Here is a 25,000-nt window from a genome sequence, read left to right as displayed (position 1 = left end):
GCTATCAAAGCTCGACCAGAAACACGGCACTGTGTCTCCTGGAAGGACGCGCATGGTCGCTCTTGTGAATGTCGACATTTCCGTGCAGCTACACGCATGCCCCGGGAGTGTGTGTGTGTGTGTGTGTGTGTGTGTGTGTGTGTGTGTGTGCAAGCGCGTGCCTCCGCCAATTGCAGCAATGGTGGGATCGTGCAGGTGATAAAATGGTTGGCTGGTCACATTGTTTGCCCCAGTAGTCAGTCAAATACCGTCTGTGTAATCCGCAAATACATTTATTATAATATAATATTATATATAGTGTATGTATTTATTATTTAGTGCATAACAAGTAGAAAAATCTCAATAAATGGCTGCATGTTGGAAATGATTGGCGATAATTTATGGTGGCTTTGAAACGATCGAACATTATTGTTTCTGAATTTCCGCATTGAGTCGTTGAACTGATGAAGGTCTAGTTTAAGTCTAATTTATTCAAAAATGTGGACACTGATTGCCATTAAAGGGAAACAGTTTTTCTATTTCTGGGGCACTCATAATTAACGTTAGGCAGTTGTTTCCTTATGACTACGACTGAAAACAAGCAGGCAGCTCATTTCAGATCGTCACAGAAGTAAAGATTTAAACAGCAACAGCAACAACAACTCATTAGTTCAGTTCCACAGACATTTACTGGAGCTTCTCTGTTTGTTTGTTTTTACTGTACAATTAGAAACATGTTACTTGGCTGTCATAATGCTCCATATTGTATTCCTATTTCTGTCCCCGCTTTGACTAAAGTAGTTATGAACTACCACGACACGCAGGGGTGGACTCTACGTGTACGTGTACGTGTCCTGGCCCGGGTTGTTCCGATTCTCGCGCCCGCCGTGCGGCAGCTGTCGGTGCCGACAGACTCCCCGTCTCACCGTGGTTGGTCCGTAACTCGCGCTGCTCTGGATCCACCGAAAAAACACTCCGGGGAAGCGGAACAGAGAAGGTGCGGACAGAATGGTGACCAGGGACTCTCTTCAGAGACCTCGTGACAGTTTCTGAGCCACACCCACACTCACCATGACACTCGTCATCTCATCACCATCTGTGAGTGTCAACAACCCTAATACTGGGAAAATGTTACTCTTCATGTAAAACCCAACAAATGCACACAAAAACATGTATAATATGCTTCACTTATCATTCATATGTATTATATATATGTAAATATGGTTATGTGAATAGAGTTTTTTGTTCTTTCACTGTGAACTACCTCAAACATGTGTGAACAAATACAGTCAGAGATATTTGTGGAATAAAACCATACAGCTTCTCCAATGGCTGATGCTATAGATATTATAGATCGTTGACATGATGTTGAGGTTTTTACCTATATTGAATGTGCCAAATGAAAAACATCATACTGCTGAACTCCAAACTGACGACAAGAACCACGCTCTGCCTATTCTTACAAATGTCCACGAGCAAGTAAGAACCAAAACTGTGTCAGAAACTATTGTGGGAAAAACAGAATCAGTGAAATGTCAGCGGACAATCAGCTGAGCTGCGTGTGGATCATTTGACGTGTAGCCGGTAGATTCCTGCCGCGGATCTCACCGTTCCTGAACAGGCCCGGAACCATCATCGGTTCCACATGTTCTCTCTTTCTTCGCCGCCGGCCCGTCCGCAGCCCTTCCTCCACACTGACACTTTAATCCCCTCGATCCATCACACACTTCCTCTCTGCTCCGCCACACCGTACGGTACATGGGAGCATCTCAGAATTTATGTTTCTAATTGAGATGGTAAAAAAACTTCAGAGAACACGGGGAGAAGAGAGAGACACACACACACACACACACACACACACACACACACACACACACACAGAGGAGAAAGCTATGGAATGCAAATCTGTGCGTCTGGAAATGATTAGGCAAAAAGTAGAAGCCTGTCTTCTCTCTCTCTCTCTGTCTGAGCTACAACACTGAGTCCAGCCACTGTAACCCTCACCACACACACACACACACACACACACCACGCTGAGAGCAGACGTGTGTTTTGCTGGAAGCTGATGTTTTTTCCTGTGTTTAACCACCTTTGACTTGGTTAAACACAGTCGACTCACTTCTGACAGGAAGGTGAAGGCGTTTACATTCATCACCATTTGTGTTCACTTTTAGGCTTTGAGGATCATTTCAGGGCCGCGACTAACGATTATTTTCATGATCGATTATTTTCCCGATCAATCGACCAGTGGTTTGGTCCAGAAAATCTCATAAAATGGTGATCAATGTCCATCGTGTTTCCCAAAACTCCAAGATGATGTTTTGTTTCGTCCACACACCAAAGATATTTAGTTCACTGTCACAGAGGAGCAAAGAAACCAGAACATACTCACATCGAAGAAGCTGAGATCTGAGAATTTTGACTTTTTCTTTCATAAAAACTACTTGAACCGATTAATGGTTTATCCAAATAGCTCTAGATAATAATAATAATAAGAGATTGCTGTAAATAAGACGTGACGTTGGTCGTTTAGAATAAAAGAAACAATATGTGCTTTTAACAGAGATGAGATCGAAAACGCTCTTCACCTGAGAGAAAAAATAAGAATGATACAGCAGCAGCATGTCCGCAGCTCGCACAGCAACTGTGCCATGAATACACACTCTCCTCCCTTTACGCGCTCCGTGTGTTTTCTATAGAGCAGATCGAGTCACACTAGTTCACAGTCTGCTCGGATTACATTCACTCTGTCCATCATCACTCAGTCTGCTGCCGTGGGGCCCTTTTTCCATTCTTTGTTTTTTTTTGTTGTTGAAAGAAAATGGATCCATACTGATGTCTGTCCTCGTGCGCAACGACGCGCGGTCAGTCGGGACGAAGCTCCGGTTCCGCTCGACGGGACCGGTGACGACGACGACGACAACAACAACAACTGGGAACGAAACACAGTCCACAACACGGAATCACAGCACACACCGGCCAGTTCCCCCCGCGGTCCTGCTCGCTGATTGGCCCCCGGATCGGACCGATGCTGCCCGGCGCCGCTCGGAACGTGGCCCCCGCGCCACGGCCCTCCGAACCAGAACCAGACGTCGGAGCCAAACCACTGGAACGTGTCTACACGTGCGTGTGTGACTGTCGGCTCACTCACTATAACTCTTTAGTCTGTAGTTCACACGCGCGCACACACACACACACACACACACTCGGCGAATTCCAAAAAAGCACAGCCCGCGGACGCGCGCGCGCGCGCGCGGTGCGCAGCTGTAAGAGAGGGAGGAGGAGAAGTACCTTGTGTGTGAGAGTATTCCAGTGAAGGGGTTAAAGATCCCGGAGAGCCCCCCGGCCCCCCGCGGGTCTCTTCTGAGGGGGGGGCAGCATTACACCTCCGGGTCTCCCGGTGTCTGCTCGTCTCCTCGTCTCCTCCTCACAAAGCTTCACGTCTCCTCTCACTTCTCCTCCTCCGGCCACAGACACAACGCTCCTGTTCCTATCCGGGCTCCTTTCTTTCTTTCTGTCTGTCTTTCTTTCTTTTCTCCCCTCTCTCTCTCTGCTCCGTCAGCTGAACAAAGTGAAATAATGTTCGTCCTTTTTTCTTCCTCCGCCCCGGACGCGTCCTCCCGCTGCCCGACCCAGTGAGAGTGAGCGAGCCTCCCTCCCTCTCCATCCCTCCCTCCCTCCCTCCCTCTCTCTCTCTCTCTCTCTCTCTCTCTCTCCCCCCGGTGAGTTCGGAGCTCTCTCGCTGCTTGACCGAGGAGGGGGGCGGAGTCACGAGGCCACAGGAGCGGAGGGAGGCCTGGGATTGGCTGACACACAGAGAAGGGGTGGGGGTGGGGGGGTGAGGTAGCAGGAGATGGAGAGAATCGTGAGAGGGGGAAAGACTTGGAAGGAGGGGCTGTGTCAGAAGAGAGAGGAGGAGAGGAGGAGAGGCAGGGGCGGGGGCACTCCCTCTATCTCCCCCTCTCTCCCTCTCTCTCTCTCTCTCTCTCCCCCTCCCTCTCTCTCTCCCCCTCCCTCTCTCTCTCCCTCTGCATTCTTTTGCTCTGATCTCCCAGATTTCTCGACCACATATGTATTCATAGCACAGCTACGACACCTCTCAGCTCCACACATGCGCTCTCATTCCTTTCTGTCTCACTCTCACAAGTGAAAACGTGCTGTGTTGCCTGTGTGTGTGTGTGTGTGTGTGTGTGTGTGTGTGTCTGTGTGTGTCGTCGGGGGGTAAGACTATTGTGTAAACCAAAGGTACTGAGAAAGAAAGAGGGAGAGTGACTAGCCTTAATTTAGGGGGATTCGGCAGCAGAGCAATGAAAGGTTCTGATGAATGTCTGCATGTGTGTGTGTGTGTGTGTGTGTGTGTGTGTGTGTGTGTGTGTTCGAGAAACTATAAGCGCAAACAAAAAAGAGAAGCTGTGTTTTGATTTGGAGTGAGTGTTCCTGCAGCTCAGTGTATTTTTTACTGTGCATGAAAAAAACACAGTGAATATGATTTTTTTTATCAGATTAACCTCAATGATATTTGATCATATTTGTGATATGTTGCTGACAATTTTTTTTACAGCATACTAAAAAATGATACAGTAAAAAAGAAGCGAATTAACAATCTGGTGTTGAACCATTTAGTTTTTTTTATTCTCATACCTTTTTCCCCCTCTATATATTTTTTTCTGTCACCCACGTAGCGAGTAAAAAAAGACATAAAATGAGACCATAAAACACAATGCATTATGCATTATGAAGAGTGTGATAATAACTGCTGACATGTCCACTGCAGCTTTACTTCTCCATTTGCACTGAATGTTTACGACCCCCCCCCCCCCCCCCCCCCCCCACCCCGGTCTCGGCCCCCACAAGGCAGCGCTGTGTGTTCGGTGTGTGTTGGTCCAGCAGCCGTACACCTGGGTGAGCGTCTGAGCCCTGTTCTGGACCAAACGCGTGATTCATGCATCACCATGAAATTGAAAACGCATGTGCTTCTCATACCGACCGCGCGCTGGGAACTCCTCTGGAAAGAAGTTTGGATTACTTCAGCTTCAAGTCATTGTTGCTACACATTTGACTCATATAATACAACAATATCAAACATAGCTGCAATACATTTTTTCTATTAACGTGATGAGGACGTGTTGTTAATTAACATTTTTGATAAATCGCATCTGTTTTGATGCACACCAGGTCAGACGAGACTCTGACGTGTACTTCATCCAGGGTTGAGAATTATACTCTCCAAGTCAGTCTAAAATTTCATCACCAGTTGTGTAAGGAAATATAGAAATTAAATAATAAAGTGGATTTCAAACAAAAATTAAAAAGTGTCCGATACCTCTGTTTGGGCATTTCCTTAAGCATATAGCTTGAATGCGACTAAGACTGGGCACTTTGACTGGAGGGATGTTCTACTCTAGAATCAATTTTTTAATATATTCACACAAATGAACAAATAAACATAGTGTCAGCCGTTAACCGTTTACATTTGGGAAAATCCACCGAGCTTCGCGTAGCTTCTTAGTGACTCCCCCGACACGTTGGCCATCATGTAAATGATTCCAACACCGTGTCCACCTCTCACTGTAGAAGGGAGAGTGACGGCTACGCTTCTGTCATTGGTCCAAACCAGCCCACACACAGGAGTCACATCAGAACCCCAGCTGGCTGACAGACTTTTCGGCTTTTTGCAAAGTTCACTTTTTAGAATTCATGCTAAATATTCAAATTCAAAATCGACAGATGGAGACCAGACCCTGACGCCGGGGAACACAGGAAGGAGAAGGAAAGGTGCAGAAAAGCTTTTCATTCATCCAGTCCACTTTTATGGACTCATTTGCTTCTGGGATGTAAAATCAGCTCGTGCCCAAAAAACAAATTTAGTCACAACTGCACAACGCCCTAAATATTTTATTAATCTAGACATCATTATAACATCACACACACACGCACAAGCTAATGATATAAGCATCATCTTCCACAGAGGTTAATGGAGTATTGATTTTGGCACAGGGGCCATTGGCAAGGACACGTGGGTACAAAGAGTAGAATCCTCCCTAATCCTCAACGCTGCTTCTGGTATTGCACATCTCCCTATTATATACACTATGTACCTATGTATGTATTGTAATTCTCCCATGTCTGCTGTCACCTCGCTGGCCGGGGGTCCTGCTCAGGGTCTGCTGACCGGGCTGGCCTGATACAGCTCAGTGGAAGCCAATGAGAGTGTGTTTGCCAAAAACTGAGCGTCATATTAGTGAGTGATCTCACACGGAGCAGGGCTGCAGCCAGGGAGCCGGTTGACGGCGCGAGAGGCAGATATGTCGCTGATACTTCACTGGAAACACAACGGGTCGGGGAGATTGTGACTGCTGGTGTGCAAATGTTTTACAGTGGTCATTTTATCAGAGTTTTCTCTCCTGGTGGTGAAGCCAGTGTGAAACTGAAACCTTCCTGTTTGATAAATGAGTTCAAATTCAGTCTGAACTCAATGTTGCATTCAATTTTAAATCGGCAAAAACAACACAATTACCCCTGTAGTGTCATCCACGCTGCTACAGTGATTTTGAAATAAGAAAAAAAAAACGTTGAAATCAATCGATTCATAATATAGCTTCAACGTTAACAGTAATTTGTGGAAGCAATAATGTGATGTAAATGTAAACCCTACTGTACCACTAATACTGTAAAGACAGGTCTTAGACACGTGTAGTGCTCATACTAATTATTGTCACGTCAGCAATTTGCACGACAACAGCCACGGTCATCGAATATTAAAAAATATGTGGATTGAGAAATACTAGATATGCAGAATGTTTTTTTTAACAGATAACAGTCTTATCTCAAGATGTGTTACGTGGGTTTCTCACCATTTACCATTTAACAAACCAAGGTCACGTCAATACAACATTCATAGTGCACATGCAGATTACCTGCACTTCAAATTCAGTTCCCAGCCGTAATTATGTATTATTATTATTATTCGCTTATTGAAGCAGTTTACAGGACAAGTCACATTCACCCATTCACACACGTTCATACATTGTCTGAAGAGCAGTCGAGGCAGTTTCTAGGGTTAAGTGGACACATGGGCGCGCGGACCAAGGGAAGCTGGGATCGAACCGCCGACCTTTTGGGTAAACAAAGTGTTCCATCTCTCCGTAAGGTGCCGCACTTCATCTGGTCTGGTCCGAATCAGTTAATGAGTTTGTTCGTTCTTTCCCTTGGTTCACTTTCTTTTCACACGGACACAAACCCAAGTGAACCCGGGGAGGGATCACAGGAAGACGGCGCCTCGTTCCTCCCTTTTCATCCACGTGAGACCTTGACTCGGTCACTGGCCGCCGCTCAACCGCGTCCCAGAAAGCAAAGCGAACCCGACACCAGGAGCTCTCTTGCTCAAACGCGCTGTGCGCCCCGCTGAGCAAAGTGTCCATGAGCGTTTGAATGAGCGGGGCTTACACCGCACAATCACACGTGTCTGAACGTTTTCCCACTGCTTCCAAGTCAGCGTCGGTGAGAAAAAACATGGGCTACGGCGTAGCGATTTTAGATCCCAGTCCCCCGCAGGAAGAGAGTGTTGGTGCGGACTCACTGGGTCGTTTCCTTATTCCTTTTCTCTTCTCCATCTCTGTCCTTCCAGCGGCGAGGCTTTTCTCACACCAATGTATTTGCTGGTGCGCCCCACTGACCCACACAATGCCAACTCTACATGCCTTCAGAGGGTGTGTGTGTGTTTATAGGCCGTGTGAGCGGGGGTGATTGTGTGGGATCCATAATGGACACATCTATAGAGCGAGCGCAGGATGAAAGAGGTGTGCAGAAAAGGAACCACACTGCCCTGCTGCAACTCTCAGTTGTTTCCGTGTTTCACATACTTCTAGATTTTTCCTCTTATATTTATGTGTGTAATTTTTATTGTATGGTTTTTCGTTACGGCTCTTCTCCTTGTACGTACTTGCAATAAACACAAATCTGGTTCTTTATTCATAAAGGGGGGGCTCTTGTGTGTGTGTGTGTGTTTGTGTGTGTGTGTGTGTGTGTGTGTGTGTGTGTGTGTATGTGTGTGTGTGTGTGTTTCAGCCTCCTGGCCATCGTACAAAATCACAGTAATCATCTTGACCAGTGCAGCCTGTAGGTGTGTGTATGAGGGAGCACAGGAGAATGTTTGTGTGTGTGCGTATGTGTGTGTGTGTGTGTGTGTGTGTGTGTGTGCGTGTGTGTGTGTGTGTGTGCGTGCGCGCACGTTACCCTGCCAACCTCTGTGCAGCCCACTGTAAATAACAGTGATTACCAAGATCATATGGGGGCGGATTAAACCATTTGGATAAATGATGGCCACCTGCTGTTTTACCCACCTGTGGTCTAAACACACATTCACAACAGAGTGCACACACCCACACAGATTACTATCTTTTCAAAGGTGCATTATGAAAATATGCCAATTTCATGGCCACTCAAAGATGTACTGTTACACATGCACTCCTTGTCTGTGTGTGTGTGTGTGTGTGTGTGTGTGTGTGTGTGTGTGTTGTGACAGACAATTATTTGACCGTCACTGGTACCACACAGACACGTCCGTTTTGAATTTACTTCCACAGATATATTTGATATTTGTTGTTGTTATTATACTCGGGATTAATGATTTTGTTCCTTTGCTAAAAAAGGAATATATAGATATAAACACCAAAGAAAAATGTATCCAAAATGTGATAGATGTTCTCAGTAGTCTGTATCATTAGATCACAGGTGAATGTAATACTCCATACAGAGAAGAGTGGAAGACGTGACTGCGTCAATGAAAACGCAGCACCAGGCATCATCAGAGATCTTGTTATCAACATTAACAAGTTGTGTGAGAGCCGCTTCTTTCACCTCATGACCAAAAACGTCACGGAAGCTTATCAGCTGGAACAACTCACCTGACTCTGTGACAGAAACTTAACACTCTGGATACACCACGTACAAACTTACCGGGGGGAAAGACAAGAACCCAGAGACACTGTGGAGACAGCAGAAACCCAAAGGCCACACAGGTCCAACTCCCCAGTGCCTCCAACACACTGGCTGCCAGACAACCCACAATCACAACATCCATGGCTGGATATTGAACAAATATGAACGCAAGAAGTTTTCAAATATCAGATCTCCCAAAACACAATCGCTTCAAAACATCTATCCTTGCAAATCTGACAGCTTGTTGGAAACAACCAAATCAACCGAAACAGACTGATTGACTTTATCTGGATAAAGTCACTCCAACATGGGACAATTTAAAATAAGCACAATCAATATTTTCCAAATGGAGTTATTTTACTATCTTTATTCAAGAGCGTGGTCTTTCGGTTTGAGAACATTATTTTACTGATTTTCTGATTTGACAGATTTGTCCTTATTTCCTTCAAACTCTGCCCTCGCCCTCAAGTAGCTCCTTCTTGTGCCATGTAGTTTCTTCTTGCATTCACATATATTCTGCTTCGCTCAAACTGTACGCTTGTGCGCAAATACATTGTTGCCCTCACACAGATATGAAATGATCGCTGTGTCCTTGCGGGTGCGTTCGCTTACGTCGTAGAGCGTCCCGTACGGGCGGTTACTCTTCAACCCGGTTCAGCCACTCCCCACTCTTTCTTTTATTCCTTGTCACACTGATATATGTGCTCTCCCATCTAATCCTTTCTTATATGTCCTGTGCACGGCCTCTCTAATTTACCCTCATATATATATATATATATCATATATCTTAACTTCCTTTAATTACCTTATTTCCTTGATGTCCATCACTTCATCACCATTTACCAGAATAGCTACTGTATGTTTTTGATCTGTGTGTGTGTGTGTGTGTGTGTGTGTGTGTGTGTGTGTGTGTGTGTGTGTGTGTGTGTGCGTGTGCGTGCGCGTGCGCGGGTGAGAAAGCGACGGACAATATTAACTTACAATGTAGAAGAAGGCTGAACAAGTGTAAGCGGATTACAAATACCTTGAGTGTGCAATATGAGGGAGATAAGACCTGAGCGGGCGGGGGGTGGGGGAGTCGATGGAGAGAGAGAAAGAAAACATTGAAGTAATAAAAAGTGAATCACTCATTGAAAAGGTACATTTAACCTTCCCTTTACACCAGCTCCAGATGTGTTCCTGCTCTCGTTCCTGTTCTTCTACATGATATGATTAGTTAAAAGCCTCCATCCACTCATCATGCTGATGGAGCTGGAAGCTGAGCGGGGGCACATGCGTGCGCCCCCAATGTGTTGGACTCACAGCACTCCCCCACCTCCTTCCAGCGCCACAGACGACTGAGAGTTTTTAAAAAAGGACTTAAAACGTTTTGTCTTTAGCAGAACCTGTGACTTTTAATGAACCTCGCTGTCTGCTGCTTTTTTATGATCACATTTTTATGATGTGAGCTTTTTATCTGTTAAAACCTTGTAGCACTTTGAGATCTCTCAAATGTAAAGTGCTTGACAAATAAAATGTATTATTATTATCATTATATTATGCAGTACTCTGCCATGTCAGCTTCTACCAAAGACTGTATGTAAAAATGTACGTAGTCACCAGGTTTGAAAAATGGCAACGCTTTAGCGCCTGAAGCCTGTATTCTCTGGAATCACCAGCAGAGGGCGACTCCACAGGTTGCAAAAAGAAGTCCATTTCTATAGAACTTGATTTATAACGCAGGTTAACATTTTCCTAAGGAGTTTATGGTTCAATCACTAGTGTCAAGTCTTCTCCAACACAGCATGATGTTCATTTTGTAAACTGTGGTCTACTTTAGAGTAAAACATTGGAGGGTGGATACAGCCCGATTGACAGCTGGTACCATCCAATCGGGGCATGGTTGCAGGTGTAGTTGATGAAGTGTCCGACCCCCCAACCACCCAATCCCACGTCTGGTTGCAAAAAAAACAAGTCAAAATGCTGAACTCGAGGCTTCGGAACGGCAGTTTACAAACCAATGGGTGGCATCACAATGGGTCGCCACTTGATGTATTGATATTGACGATAACCGTAATATTTAAAAATAAAAGAATTATTGATATCATGGCCACAATGACCACTTAGTAAAAATCTGATTATTGTGACAGTGTGAAAGTGGTTTCACTTGAGAAAAGTATGCAGACAATGCTTGCTGGAATATTTGAGATGCGCGATGCAAAGCTGCCCAGGGCAGCATGTCTAACCCGAGGGGACGCTCACAGCTCGGCCGGGCTCCGCTTCAGCAGTACAGACCAGTCAGACGCTGCCGGACCATTCAGCCGGTCACAGTGGCAGTCTGCCTTTCTGGATCCAGCCTAATGGTGCGCTCACACCAAACGCATCGCGAATAGTTTGCTGGAGTAGATTACATGCTGAAGTCAATGCAAAGACGCGACTCGGCGCAAATTTCCTGTCACTGCCGTTGGGCAATGCGAATGGCACACCGAGTGAAACGCGAACCCAAATATGCAGAACACCAGACTTGAGAGAAGTTTAACAAGTTTGAATGGAAATCCAGGGGAAAGGGGACAGAGATCGGCTGTGGTGGCTGACTGGCACGGCTCTCCTGTTCTCTGATAGACTAAATATTAGTTATAATATAAGTCATTATCTCGTTATCACGACGAGATGTTACACACCTCAGACACAGTTGAGGGACGGAGACTGGTACAGGGTGGACATGGACATCTATCTATCCAGACAGAATTAGTTTCAAGTATTTGAATGATCTGGGACATATTTCCACGGATAGTCCCCGCTGAAAATGATTGACTTGTTTCCACGATGCTGTTCTGTACACTACCATGAAGCTATACAGTGAGGGAGTTAGTGAAAGAAGTGGAATAATCTGAGTGTTGTTTCGAGATGGCTGGTCTGAGAGGAAGACAGACCGGCCCGCCCACACAACAGGCCTGCACACACTCACACTTTCATACACGCACACACACATAATCAGCTAAACAGCCTTTGTTAGTGTCATAATCACATTTAGTCGGAGCCATATGACACGAGGAATAGCTGCCAAGGACAGACGAGGCGATGTGGGAGAGCGTGAGTTCATATGCAACGAAGAGAGATGAAAATAAGGAGGAAAAAAAAAGAGGCTGTGTGTGTGTGTGTGTGTGTGTGTGTGTGAAGTTTCTCAGTAAAACCATCCATATGCTAAGGTCAGCCACACTATCACTAGCTTTCCAGACTCTTTCGGCCAGACGAGCATGTGTGTGTGTGTGAGAAAACAGAGGGAGACGGGGTGAGACGTTCAGACACTCAGACTTATTTCTCCGTCTCCCTGCCAAAACCGTGAATGTTTTATGGAACTGTTGCGTCGAATCCAAGCACCTGTTCCAAATGCGCCCTGGCCCTCACACACGGCGTTCAGCGGATCAGTTTGAGGACATCTTAGCGTTGGGCTGCGCGTCAGTGAAGACAGTAATGTGGACTGGCCACGCTCGGCACTGTAGTTTGAGGCTGGTAAGCGGGTAATCTAATCTCTAAGAAGCGTGCACACCTGTCTTTCCCGTACAGTAAACACTTTACCTTCCAATTCCCTCGGCACAGTATTTAATTATCTCTGTCAGCAAATTTGCTGACGGATCACATTGCTCCAAATGACACTTCCTCCACGAGGACGGTGAGGGACTGAATCTCACACGGCGACGAGGAATGCACCTACTATCAGGCCAAATGAGCAAACATACGGTCGAGAATACGTTACAGTCCCTGTTTGTCTTTAATGATGTACACATAATGATGCAGCCATGCATAAAGCACAGTCAATGTAAATGAAGAGCGGCAAAGGGAATTTGTGAAAATATTGTCGTAAGCAGGAAGAAGTTGAGGAGGAAAAATATCATGAAGATCAGCTTCATCAACCTTCAGCAGTGGAATAATACACAGTCGTGAAATGGTTACGTTTGGATTGGAATAAATACTCTAAGGTGACCTTCGTTGTCATGGTTACAATAATTCACATACTGCTGAGGTTGAGGAACAATCCCAGATGATATCCTACGTGTTTGAACAGGACAGGCCCAGACTGAGAGGTGAGAGGTATAATGTGCTAATGATGTAGCGGCTGTCAGAGCATTCGCTGGCGAGTGCAAATGATCCTGTAAGACCAGCACGGCTATTGATCCAGCTATTACACAGCTCGACATACTAACTGGTGTGTGCGTGTGTGTGTGTGTGTGTGTGTGTGTGTGTGTGAGAGTGTGTGTGACAGAGAGAGGGAGATAGAATAACAATGTAACAAAACAGGTAGTTTACTGTATTGTCTATAAAAAACTGAAGAACAGTTTCATAGAGCAAGTGTGTGTGTGTGTGTGTGTGTGTGAAAAGACACAATTCTCCCATTGCAATGTGACAGATATGAAACCTGATCAGAACCTGATCTGCTTGAAAGCTGATCTCAGTTCTCACCTTGAATATTCCCAATCGCTCCCAACCAACACACACACACACACACACACACACACACACACACACACAAAATCTCTTCACTCATCAGTTATCACCACTGCATATTCACAGGGCAACAGAAGAGCACCTTTTCCCTTTCAACAAACTCAAAGACGTCTACGATCTCTGATTCATTTACCTGACTGAAATGTCACGACAAAAACACAAGACCCATGTAAAAAAAACATTTGTCTATAAGGACAGTTTTTACGAAATGGCATATTTCTATCCACAGAAATCTGTAATCACCGAGTGAACGTTATGAGTTGTCTGGAAATACTTTGTTAATAATGTATCTGCCAATAATAGAAGTAAATGTTTTAATACTGAGTAATTCATGACAAAATAATAATGGTCATCTAGGGCTGCACCTGTTTTTTGCTCATGTCCAACCAGAAATAAAATATCCAAAGGATATCATTTAATAAATAGAGAGAAAAGGCAGAATAAGTTACAAAATAATCATCTATTAATTGACAAACAAAGGTATCAACATATTTTCCAGCTCTCATTCATACTTGGAAAGTCAGGAACTCTGAGTTTCACCGTACAACTAGAAATACCACAACTGATGTGCTGCCAGTCTCCTGTTCTACATCAGACCAAAGCTTTTCTACTGGATTCACGTCTACTGACTGTGGAGGTCACTGGAGGTCACTGGAGGTCACTGGAGGTCACTGGAGGTCACTGGACTCACCCTCATGCTCATGAAACCAGTTTGAGACGACCTTTTTCTCTGAGCACTTTCCTGCAGGAAGGAAACGCGAGGAGATGGCGAACGGGGGAACATGACTGTCCCATTTGAACCATGATCGACACCATCACGTCACCAAGGCAGGTGGGCTTCATGTGGAAGATTCCAGATTCTGACTCAACACCATCTGCAGCCTCAGGAGAAATGCACATTCATCAGACCAGGCCACGTTTTTCAGCGTCGGAGACGCTGCAGCTAACGACTTTCAAGCCATTTCACTATCTTAGACAAATTTCCATTGTCTGTATGAAATCCTGAGAGTTTTGTCGGAGTTGAGTCGCGCTCCCGTCATCTCGATCGTTTGGTGGGAGGTGGTGATCTGATCTGTTCTACGTCTTTTTCTCGTCTCGACGTTCCGATAAAATCGACCGTGTTTGATATCATCCTAAGTTTTCAGTCTTCGCTCACGCAGATGGTGACGCGGACATTGTCTACAACCAGTAGGTGAGCTCTTTCCAGAAGCAAACAGGAAGCAGACGAGCGGGTAGGGGTCGGGGAGTACATGCTGCAACGTCGCATGGAGACTCGAACGCCGCGGTTTTTCGAAAACCACCTGGTTGCGTGAACGGGGGCCGCTCAGGGACAGAGCAACCAGGGGGTTTCCAAACCACGGCGTTCGAGGCTTCACCGGAGTCTCCATGTGATGCTGCGGCATGTTTTCCCGTCGTCTCCACATTCTGCGGCGTCTTCTCTTTTTCTTGTTGGCTTATATTTACTGTACAGACCATTGCGCGCACACACACACACACACACACACACACACACACATTAGAACACCTAGTGTCTAAAAGCTGCCGGTGGCTAGACCGCGACTAAAAACTCGCTTGTGACTGATGACAAATTGTCTTACGATGAGAGGGGGCGTCAGACTGAAGTCTTTTAAAAGTCTTTTCAGTGTCTTCTCAAAGGCGTCTAGTGTATGGGAGGCATAACCTGTTGGTCATTTGGGTGCACAGGCCTCGCTGCGCTCCAAGTTCCTGGGATTCATCCTCGGTGGATGCAGCTCCCTGCTACCACTGCTCCTGCTCGGACTCTTTTTGTTAAAGGATCCTTTTACAAGTATCAGCCTGTCAGAGTCCTAAAACCCTAACAATTTGCAGTCTTCAAATTCTATTAAATTTGAAAAAAAATGAAAAATGTCAATAAAAGCAGCAATAGCACACCTTTCACAGGTCTGGTGCTCGGTGTCTCTCACAGTCAAACATAGCCCTATGGTATTTATTTTTCAAATATTCAAAGTATATATATACACCCATTCGATGCGGACGAACACGTTCACCAGCCAATCACAAGAGGGCGCGACGAGACGAGCGCTCCAATGCCGAGGCATACACCGGAATATGATGACGAGGAACAACTCAACTGAGACCGTATCTACAGTTTGGTTTTCAGTCCCTGGACACACAATGCTGTACTTATTAACGTCTGTATATAATATGATGCATCTGCCAGCAACCAACCCTGCCAACAAAGCCAGTGCACAACTCTTGCAAAATATTTGGAGTTTCGCGTCTGAGATAAATATATAAATCTGCATACAAGAGACGAAAATACTAAAGCGTGGACAAAACACTGAGAGGAGGTTTCTGCAGTGAAAAGCTTTGGTTGTCAACATCAGCCGGTCCCACGACTCAGCGAGAGCCAGAGACATTGTTGTCGAATTTCTAAGCCTGACCACTCCCTCTCTCTCTCTCTCTCCCTCCGTCTGCACCTCACTCGCTCCTTCAATCTCTGCACTTATGGTAATGGGTTCAGCTCAAATGGGTTCTGAGAAATACAAGTCAAGAGAGGAGGAGGAGAGGAGCTGAGGTGAGGCGAGGGGAAGGGAAGACCTGTTGCTTGTGTCCATGTTATAGAGGCATCTGATAGATTCATGAGGTATTGGTATTGTACTAAATGTCATCATCAATAAAGGTCAAGGTGAAGATTAGTTTGAATAGATTGATTCGTTGCTGTTCTTGCTAAAAGTGTAGTACATTATTAAAACAGTCAGCTGATATCCAGCTGTTTAACATGATGGATAATTACAAAATATCACTTTTCTATCACAACACCGTCTCCTCCTACAGTCAAATGACCTGTCAGCACTTCATTCACCATTTACTAATTTATACTTTATATGTATTTATATATATCTATTCCAGCATATCAGATGAAATATGTTGATTTGATTATTTGTGAAGTCTTTTCAGAGCCACTCTCACCAATCGAGTTATAGTTTTTTACCACTGGTTCTTCTGCCTGAGTTTTGGTTTACCTCAGTTTGGATTTTGTTTGTTCTCCATTAAAGTCTTTTCTTTTAAACTTTTTATTAAACAACCCCTTTTCCTTAACCTGTTTTTTGGGTCCTGCTGCGTAAATCCATCTGCTGTTTTTACTTTCTTACCCTGGACACATTAATATGAATTCTAAATTAATGACAGAGTTGAAACTGTATCAGTCATAGTTAATATACAGCGACTTCTTATACCGTCACTGTATATTAACTATTAACTGCATTTTGACCACAACAAGGGAGGGAAGGGAACAGAAAAGAGGGAGGATGAATAGAGAGAACTGAGGGAGCAGTGCTATATAGTTACTGATTCAATGTTGATGTCCACTTGATGGAAAGAAGCATCTTCATTATTGGCGCCAAGTTAAACCCTTTAGTCAGTTGGTCTGTTATTCATTGATCTCTCTGGTCAGCACTAGATTGCTATTGAATATGACCGGCACCAGGGCTGTGTGTGTGTGTGTGTGTGTGTGTGAGTGTGAGTGTGAGTGTGTGTGTGTGTGTGTGTGTGTGTGTGTGTGTGTGTGTGTGTGAGTGTGTGTGTGTGAGTGTGTGTGTGTGTGTGTGTGTGTGTGTGTGTGTGAGTGTGTGTGTGTGTGTGTGAGGGGCGTGCATCCTGTAACATCCTGTAACTCTGTCAAAATGTCTCTAAATTCATCCTGGTGAATGTATAATCGCTACTTACACAGAGTGCAGTTTGTGTAAAAAGCAGAGGAGGGGGGAGACTCTATTATGTGTCACGGGGTTCCAACCCCCGACCTCCGCATGGGAGACGGGTGGGCGCTCTACCAAGGGAGCTCAAAGTCGCGAGTTATACTTTCACCACTAGCACGTCTCTTAACATGTCCGCTAGTGAGGTCTACACACACACACACACACACACACACACACACAATGCACGCACTCGACGGTCTGGTCACCGTTACACGGGCACAACAAAACAACACATGCAAGAATTAAATCCCCTTTCCAAATCTTCGTGCTTGGTGACATTCTGACGAGCCGGGCAGTGATCAAGGCTCATGGAACCAGGATCATCAGGTAAATCATCATCTGTCTGATTTTATCGTTCTATAGACACTAGGCACTATAGACTGTTCACGTTACAGCACTTTACTTAGTGTAACAAATTCTATTTAGCTATTTTGTATGGTCCATTGGTGAAGTAGCATTGATCACTGAGAGGGGGGGATATATTCTGTCCCCCCCCTGGAGATAAACATAATTCAGCAGAGGGGGGGATATGTAGACCAGAAGGGGGAAAACCCCACGCATCCCCCCCGGCATATCGCACCCTGTACTTCCATATGTACCTTGGTTATTGAAGTGATAAATCTTCTCCAGTGCGTGTGTCTGTGCGCACTGTACTGGACAACTAATACATGAAGTTACTTTGCAACAGCACGAGTTAATAAGTTGTGAGCATAACGACACTGTGTTAGGCTACCTGATATATAGTTTAATAACCCAACAATATAAATATTTTAAGGACTACTTATTATTCTAAACCGTACATATTATTTGTAGTTCCAAGTACTTTCCATTTTCTCACAACTGGGGTAATCTACCAACAATACTGATGCAATATTTAAAAGGATACTAAAAATATACTTGAATACATAATTAAGTGTCTTATATCAAACCTGGTATTTGTTTAATTGAAGTGGATTCTAATGATAATACATAATAATAATAATAATCCTGGAAAAGAAATGCTTCAGAACCTGCCTGAGAACCTACTTTTCCAAAAATGTAAACATATATAAAATGAACTAACTCACTGTATCCAAGGCAACATTTACTTCCTGCTTATATATATATATATATATATGTAACAAGAATGAATGAAAAAATTGGGGGGGCGACCACAGAAATTCTCAGGGCGGTACACCAAAACCAAAAGTCATAACTGAATTTCAGGAATTTTATAATATTATAAATATATACTATATATAATAATATATTATATATTCTATATGCCACTGTAGTATACAGACTAGTTGAAAACTATGTCAATGTGAGAGTTAAGGGGAACACATACTGATGTACTTTGGTTTCTTATTTTACAGTTAACGTTACTAATTATCTGATGTGCATAGACAGATACGGTACTGCTTGAAAGTGTTATGTATTTGTATACGTGTTAAGAAATTGTTTTTCTTTTCCCTAAAAAGACAGATTATAGACCTTTAATTTGAAGGAATACGTTGATTCCAAGAACAACACATTGACTGGGAACAAGTGGACTCAAGTTTAAAAACACCACACAGAGGCCCCAAGGTACTTTTCAGAATCAGATCCAGATTTATTTGTCACGTCCACACCACACACTCAAGCATACATGGGAGTGGAATACCGTTTTCCGTAGGCCGTAGTGTATGTCACCTTTAAAAACAGATTAAAAAACAAAACAACGAAAAACAGACACATAAGAACAAATTAAAATCATAGTAGAGCAGTGCCAAGTAAAAAGTGCTGATGCATTTATACATGCTAAGTGTACAGTACTTAAAGTGCTGGTGCATTTGTATATGTGTGCATGTATATATTATCATCGCATGGTGGGGGGGGAACACAGATGTAGACGTGGACACGGGTTCTCACACACACACACACACACACACAGATCCGGAGGAGTCGCTGCAACCGAGTGCGCACAGCTTTATTGTACTCTACTGATGCTGTGTCTTTCTGTTAACAAATTTGAATAGGGGATTTCTCTGACGGCCCTTCCTCGTGTGCGTCTCTGTTTATGTGAAGTTACTTTCCTGTGATCCCTTCTGTTTCAATCTTCTTGAGTTTGGTATTTCCTGTTTTATCTTGCATACACCTCCTGTTCACCTGTGTCTTATTTGGTCACGTAACGTCTTCCAGCGTCGGTCTTTGGGCTTCCCTTGGTTCTGATTGGTTGTTTAGTCATGGTTCAGCTCAGCACTGTGTCAGTGCTCATCCATGTCCCTGAGTTTTGGCCTATGTCCTGTTGCCTGAGTTTGAGTTTTGGATTAGAGTTTTGGCGAGTTCAATTTGGTTTAGTTATCCTTTGAGCCTGTAAGTCTGTTTTTTGTTACTTAGTTATTAAAAACAAATTGCTCCCTTACCTGCATTTGGGTCCTGCTCCTTCAAACCTGTGACACTTAGGCCTAACTATACTATTTAACTACTACAAAAAATATACTTTGATTGATTGATTTAAATGAATAGTAGCGCTGCTATTACAACACTTTCTGTCACATGCACACACATTCATACACTGCCAGAAGACAGTCAGAGGCAATTTAGGGTTAGGTGTCATGCCCAAGGACACATCGGCATGCGGACCAGGGGAAGCCGGGATTGAACCGCTGACATTCAGCTTAGTGGAGGACAAACTCTTCCTCCTGAGCTACAGTCGCGCTTTCCAGAAACAATCCAACATGCAATTTCTTGAGTTTTCACAAGGCTCTTTATTTACGATGTTTGAGTGCAAGTGTGTGATTCGGCTGTGAATCGGGTCAAACCTAGCCTGACGTAGCCAGACTAATCAATGCGTATTAGTCTGGGACCTCTCAGTTAATTTTTCGATTTCCAAGAGGCGTTACCGACGGACGCAGACCAAAATGCAATCAGACGCATTAGGATCTTAGACAGACCTTCAAGCAAGTGACAGCAACCACTCATGTGACGTCTGTTGAACGACGCGACCATGTCAACAGACCGGAACAGTGAGGAGATGATGGGAAGATGATTCCACAATGTCTGTGAACCAGTGCTGCCAATTGTTTTGGGGCATTTTGGTCAAATGCTCGTTCATCAGCAGCAGCCTTGGTTGTTCATAAAAGTCGCTTCTCTCCGCGTCGTGGTATAAACCCCGCCCACTATCAAATAATCGGTTGTGATTGGACCGGCAACATTTCTGGGAAATCACCTTCCAACGGAGTAGATCCAGACGTAGCTCCCAGAATTCGTCGCGGTCCAAGGCTAAGACAAACTGACTGTACAGTGGTACATTACTGGATACTGCTCTTGTTTGTTAATGTTCTGTATGAATCAAATTAGTAAAAATAAAAAAAGTATCCACTTTACTGAGTTGAACCAAAGTGAATTTCCCTAAAAGAATGGTAGATATCGTGGTGTGAACAGATCCATCCATCACTGTCTGTCTCCATCTGTCGACCTTCCTGTTTGTGGCCACGTCACCAGAGAACTTCTTGACACATCCCACCCTCTGGCTGCCGCACAGGAAGGTCTGCAGCTGACAGGTGGCAGTGGATGCCATCATTCATCGCCTTATGAATGACAATTTCAGGGCTTTCCGCAAGGATAAAGAATAGGCAGGCCAGCGGGGGAAAAGTAAGCAGCTAAGTTATTCTTTATTTATTTATATACACCCTCACTGTAAGATTTATCGAGACATGGCACAATGATATTTCATGTTTTGTTTGTGTTTGGAACATGTTTTAATCCACATGTCTTATCAGGCCGAAGCATTTACTTTAAATTAAATGTATTAAATAAACTTATGCCACATGTTAACCACATTAACAACACATGCAAAACCTTGACTCAAATCATGTACTGATTCAACTTATCTTTGTCGTCTTCATTTGCATTCTCACGTCACTTCATCATACACCACACATGGACAGGGAAATGGTAATCGGATTGTATTCATAAAGTCTCACACACCCACTCACACACACATTCTCGCAACACTTCTTCACACAATGCTTTTCACACCACACACCATTCATTCACTGCTGGCACAGCCGTCGGAGACATTGTAGGGTTACGTTTTCTTGGCGCGCAGACTGAAGTAGCCGGGGACGGAACCATCGATGTACTGGTTAGTGGAGGATCCACAGCAGCTCGACAGTTTCTTCACATAACAGAGGCCTGATACTCTACAACATGCCGTCGGTTTTACTGTTTTTGCCTTTCATGCTGTGCTCTAAAAAACATTAGCGAAAATATGATCATTTCTATAATATTTGTAATAGGTCACAACAAGTTAGTGGTAAAGTGTGAATTGGGTTTAGATTCAAGATGTCCCATCACAATGTCTGCGCGGTTCTAAGAGGATAGCTATGCATGCATGTGTGTGTGTGTGATTCTGTGTAACACAGCTAAGGTTATAGTGTTAAGCAGCTTAGTGATTCTAAAGGGATAAAGTGTTTTGTTGACATATCGTGAAGTAATCTGGTTAGCAGAGACAAGATGCACACTTCTCTCCTCTCCATCATTCTATGGGGGGTATTCTATCCCTTTCCATTACATCATGTCTTTCTCACTGTCCCACTGTATCACTTATACAACTCTCTCTTTACACACCATGAACACACTACATACACACTTGCAGAGAGAAGAGAGGGGAGGACAGTGAATATATTTAAAGCTCACTTATCATCTGCCTACCGGTCCTGCATGTACTTGAAAACTACAGAAAGACACATTTACTTATCAAAGAGATTTCAGTTTGTTAAGGGCGACAACAAATCTTCCATACATACAAAGTTAGTAATGGAGTTCCACATGGTTCTTTGCTGGGACCGATACCTTATAAGTATTTTGAGCACCACATCAATTTCCGTTATTACGCTGATGATACGCAGCTGTACTATCTATAAAGCCAGAAGAAACGAATCAGGTAGACAAACATCAGGACTGTCTTAAAGACATAAAGGCCTGGATGACTTATAATGTTTTACTTCTAAATTCAGAAAAAACTCAGGTCATTGTAATCGGCCCTAAACACCTCAGAGAAACATTATCTGAGCATATAATTACATTAAATTGAATAGAACATTGGAGTTACCTTTGACCAGGACATGTCCTTTGACTCACACATAAAACAAGTCTCTAGGAAAGACAGCCTTCTTTCACCTGCGCAATATCAAGAACATTAGAAACATCCTATCTCAAAAGGATGCTGAAGAACTAGTCCAGTCATTTGTCACTTGTAGACTGGACTACTGCAATTCATTACTGTGAGGATGTTCCAGAGTAAGTCTGTGAAAAGCCTCCAGTTAATCCAAAATGCTGCAGCACGAGTTCTGACAGGACCTAAAAAAAGAGATCATATTTCTCCAGTTAGCATCCCTGCTTCCTGTAAAATTCTGAATAGAATTCAAAATCCTGCTCCTAACTTTCAAAGCCCTTAATAATCAGGCTCCATCATATCGTACAGAGCTCATAGTTCCATATCATCCCAATATATCACTTGTCTCTGTAAACTCAGGACTACTTGTGGTTCAGAGTCTGTAAAAGTGGAATGGTGGGCAGAGCCTCCAGGGAGGTCTCCCTCTCTCCATTTAAGGTTTTTCTCTTCAAGGTCGCCAAGTGCCGCTCATTGTGGGAACTGTTGTGTTTCTCTGTAATATTGTGAGGTCCTGACCTCCCTATGTAAAGAGGCCTTGAGATAATGTATGTTTTGATTTGGCGTGGCTGAGATCACCAATATCAAGTGACCAACTGGACGCCCGTGGATCCAGACACCAGCATCTGTGTGTGTGTGTGTGTGTGTGTGTGTGTGTGTGTGTGTGAGGGAGCCTGGCAGACATCTCTGGTCTCATGTTTCCTTTCAGGAGAACACACAATGCAGAGGTTTCTCTCTCTCTCTCTGCTCTGCCTTTATTCTCTACTTCCCCTGCTTCTCTTGAGATCAACTAAATCTCCAGTGAATGTATTAATGTTTTCGTCCTCTCTGATATTCCATTCCGCCTCATCTATCTGTTAAACTCTTTTATGGTTTCGGTGTGGATCATGGTCTGGTTTATTGCAGAGCAAGTTTGGAGTGACAATCTGTTTATCAACTTTGAACCATAAAATTCTTCCACTGACCTCAACCACAGAGCTGTGGATGGTCTGCAGAGTGACAGCTGAGCACCTTCAGACCTATGACACTCAGCCTGCGATTACATTTCCTACAAGACTTTAGCTGTTGCAGTTTAGCTGACGTGTGCGTGTATCCACAGTTGCCATTCAGGAAGTAAAGAGCGGCACAACGGGAAAGAGGTGATGTGAGGAAGCTGCTGCTTAGTGTATCAAATACTCTCATATCAACGCATCCGCCGACTTGGTCGGGTCTGGTGTCTGTTTCTTAGAAAGGCCTTTGTTGTACCCTGATCACCTGCCAGCTCCTCAGGATCGGACTCTACCTTTCCCCCGGTTTGATAGATGACTTCTGTTATCAGCTCCCCTTGCGAAATTGCCTGGTACATGGTTGAGCTGCGTATTGAACGCCACTTGAAAACGTTGACCGTGTTCAGCCTGGGTGGTCCGCCATAGAGTCCAACTCTAAACCTGGCTGCCTCTTGTCACACAGTATGTAAGAAACATTATTTTAATATGAATTCATTATTGTTTTCAATTATGTCTCTTTAGCTATCATACCATTCCTTTTTTATGTTTTCCTTTAAAGCATCGGTGACACTACAAAACCCCTCATCCACACTAACACACACACACACACACACACACACACACACACACACACACACACACACACACTCACTCACTCACTCACTCACTCACTCACTCACTCACTCACTCACTCACTCACTCACTCGCTCACTCACGGAAACTTGACGATTACTCACTTTTCCATGCGGCGTGTCTCCTATAAAGCGCTAACGTCCCCAGGACGTTAAATACAGCATCTCATCTCCTTACGAAACTCCACTGTGTTTGTCCAGATGTGTGTGTGTGTGTGTGTGTGTGTGTGTGTGTGTGTGTGTATACAATACAATTTCTGTTAGACCAAAAACTAACTCCCGGATGATCAATAGGCTCCACACATCTGCTGTCCCTCTGCCACTCTGCCCCGTCCACTGCCCCCGACCCGAAGCCAGGCGGACAGTGGACGTGTCCGACAACAGACATCACCACGGGGAGAGATCCACTGTTTGGAAGTCTGGACTCAAACAGATGCTTCTTTAGAAAGAGCTTCAAACTCCAAAAGTCATAATTTGGCAATATAAAATGTTAACGTTTATATTTTTCTTCCTTTACCAAACTAGAGAAACTGTAGTTGTCTCATTAAGTCACTGAGTAATAAAATATATTACATGTGAAGCAGGATATAGCGTCTAAACAACATGAAAAATCAGCTGGTTTCCATGTCGTGGCTGATAGATGTAACCCCCCAAGAAATAGAGCAATGATCTCCACACACCAGCCTCCATTGAAGGGCATTAAATACAAATCAGAATAAAAATGAATATAACTTTTCATGAACATACACATTGTCTCATTGAACATTGGAAAGAATATTTTCACATACACACACACACACACACACACACACACACACACACACACACACACACACATCACATCCAGCAGAATCATAACACTACATGCACATTGCATCAGATGACATTTTTTCCTGTTTTGGAAAGAGCTATTTCTGACTCTACCTCAGAAAATATTAGATTGGTTAAGTAAAGGAACAAGATGCATCTTGTTTCTGATGAAACTGCGAAAACCCTCAAACTGATTAAAAAATAAAAAGCTCAAAACCTACGATTCCATGTTTTATCATGTTCCATTTTTGTTCCTTAAATTTGATTAAGAGTTGAATTTCAGTATTTTTTAAA

The 25,000-nt window shown here is 43.9% G+C and overlaps 1 protein-coding gene across 10 annotated transcripts in view; it reads right to left on the bottom strand.

Annotated features, from left to right (window-relative positions):
* Positions 1-25,000, bottom strand: part of LOC118312259 (teneurin-3-like) — a 193,464-nt gene that overhangs the window by 119,885 nt on the left and 48,579 nt on the right. The window contains exon 1 of one of the 10 annotated variants that reach the window (XM_047333796.1): positions 3,271-3,605. The exons of the other annotated variants lie outside the window; for them this stretch is intronic. The gene's annotated coding sequence lies outside the window, so the exon portion shown is untranslated. Of the gene's footprint in view, positions 1-3,270; positions 3,606-25,000 lie in introns of those variants that run through there. 10 annotated transcript variants of the gene reach the window in all.

Source organism: Scophthalmus maximus, chromosome 8 (assembly GCF_022379125.1).
Source record: "Scophthalmus maximus strain ysfricsl-2021 chromosome 8, ASM2237912v1, whole genome shotgun sequence".
Lineage (NCBI taxonomy): Eukaryota > Metazoa > Chordata > Actinopteri > Pleuronectiformes > Scophthalmidae > Scophthalmus > Scophthalmus maximus.
The sequence above is the reverse complement of the archived record's forward strand: the minus strand, read 5'-3'. Positions and strand labels throughout refer to the sequence as shown.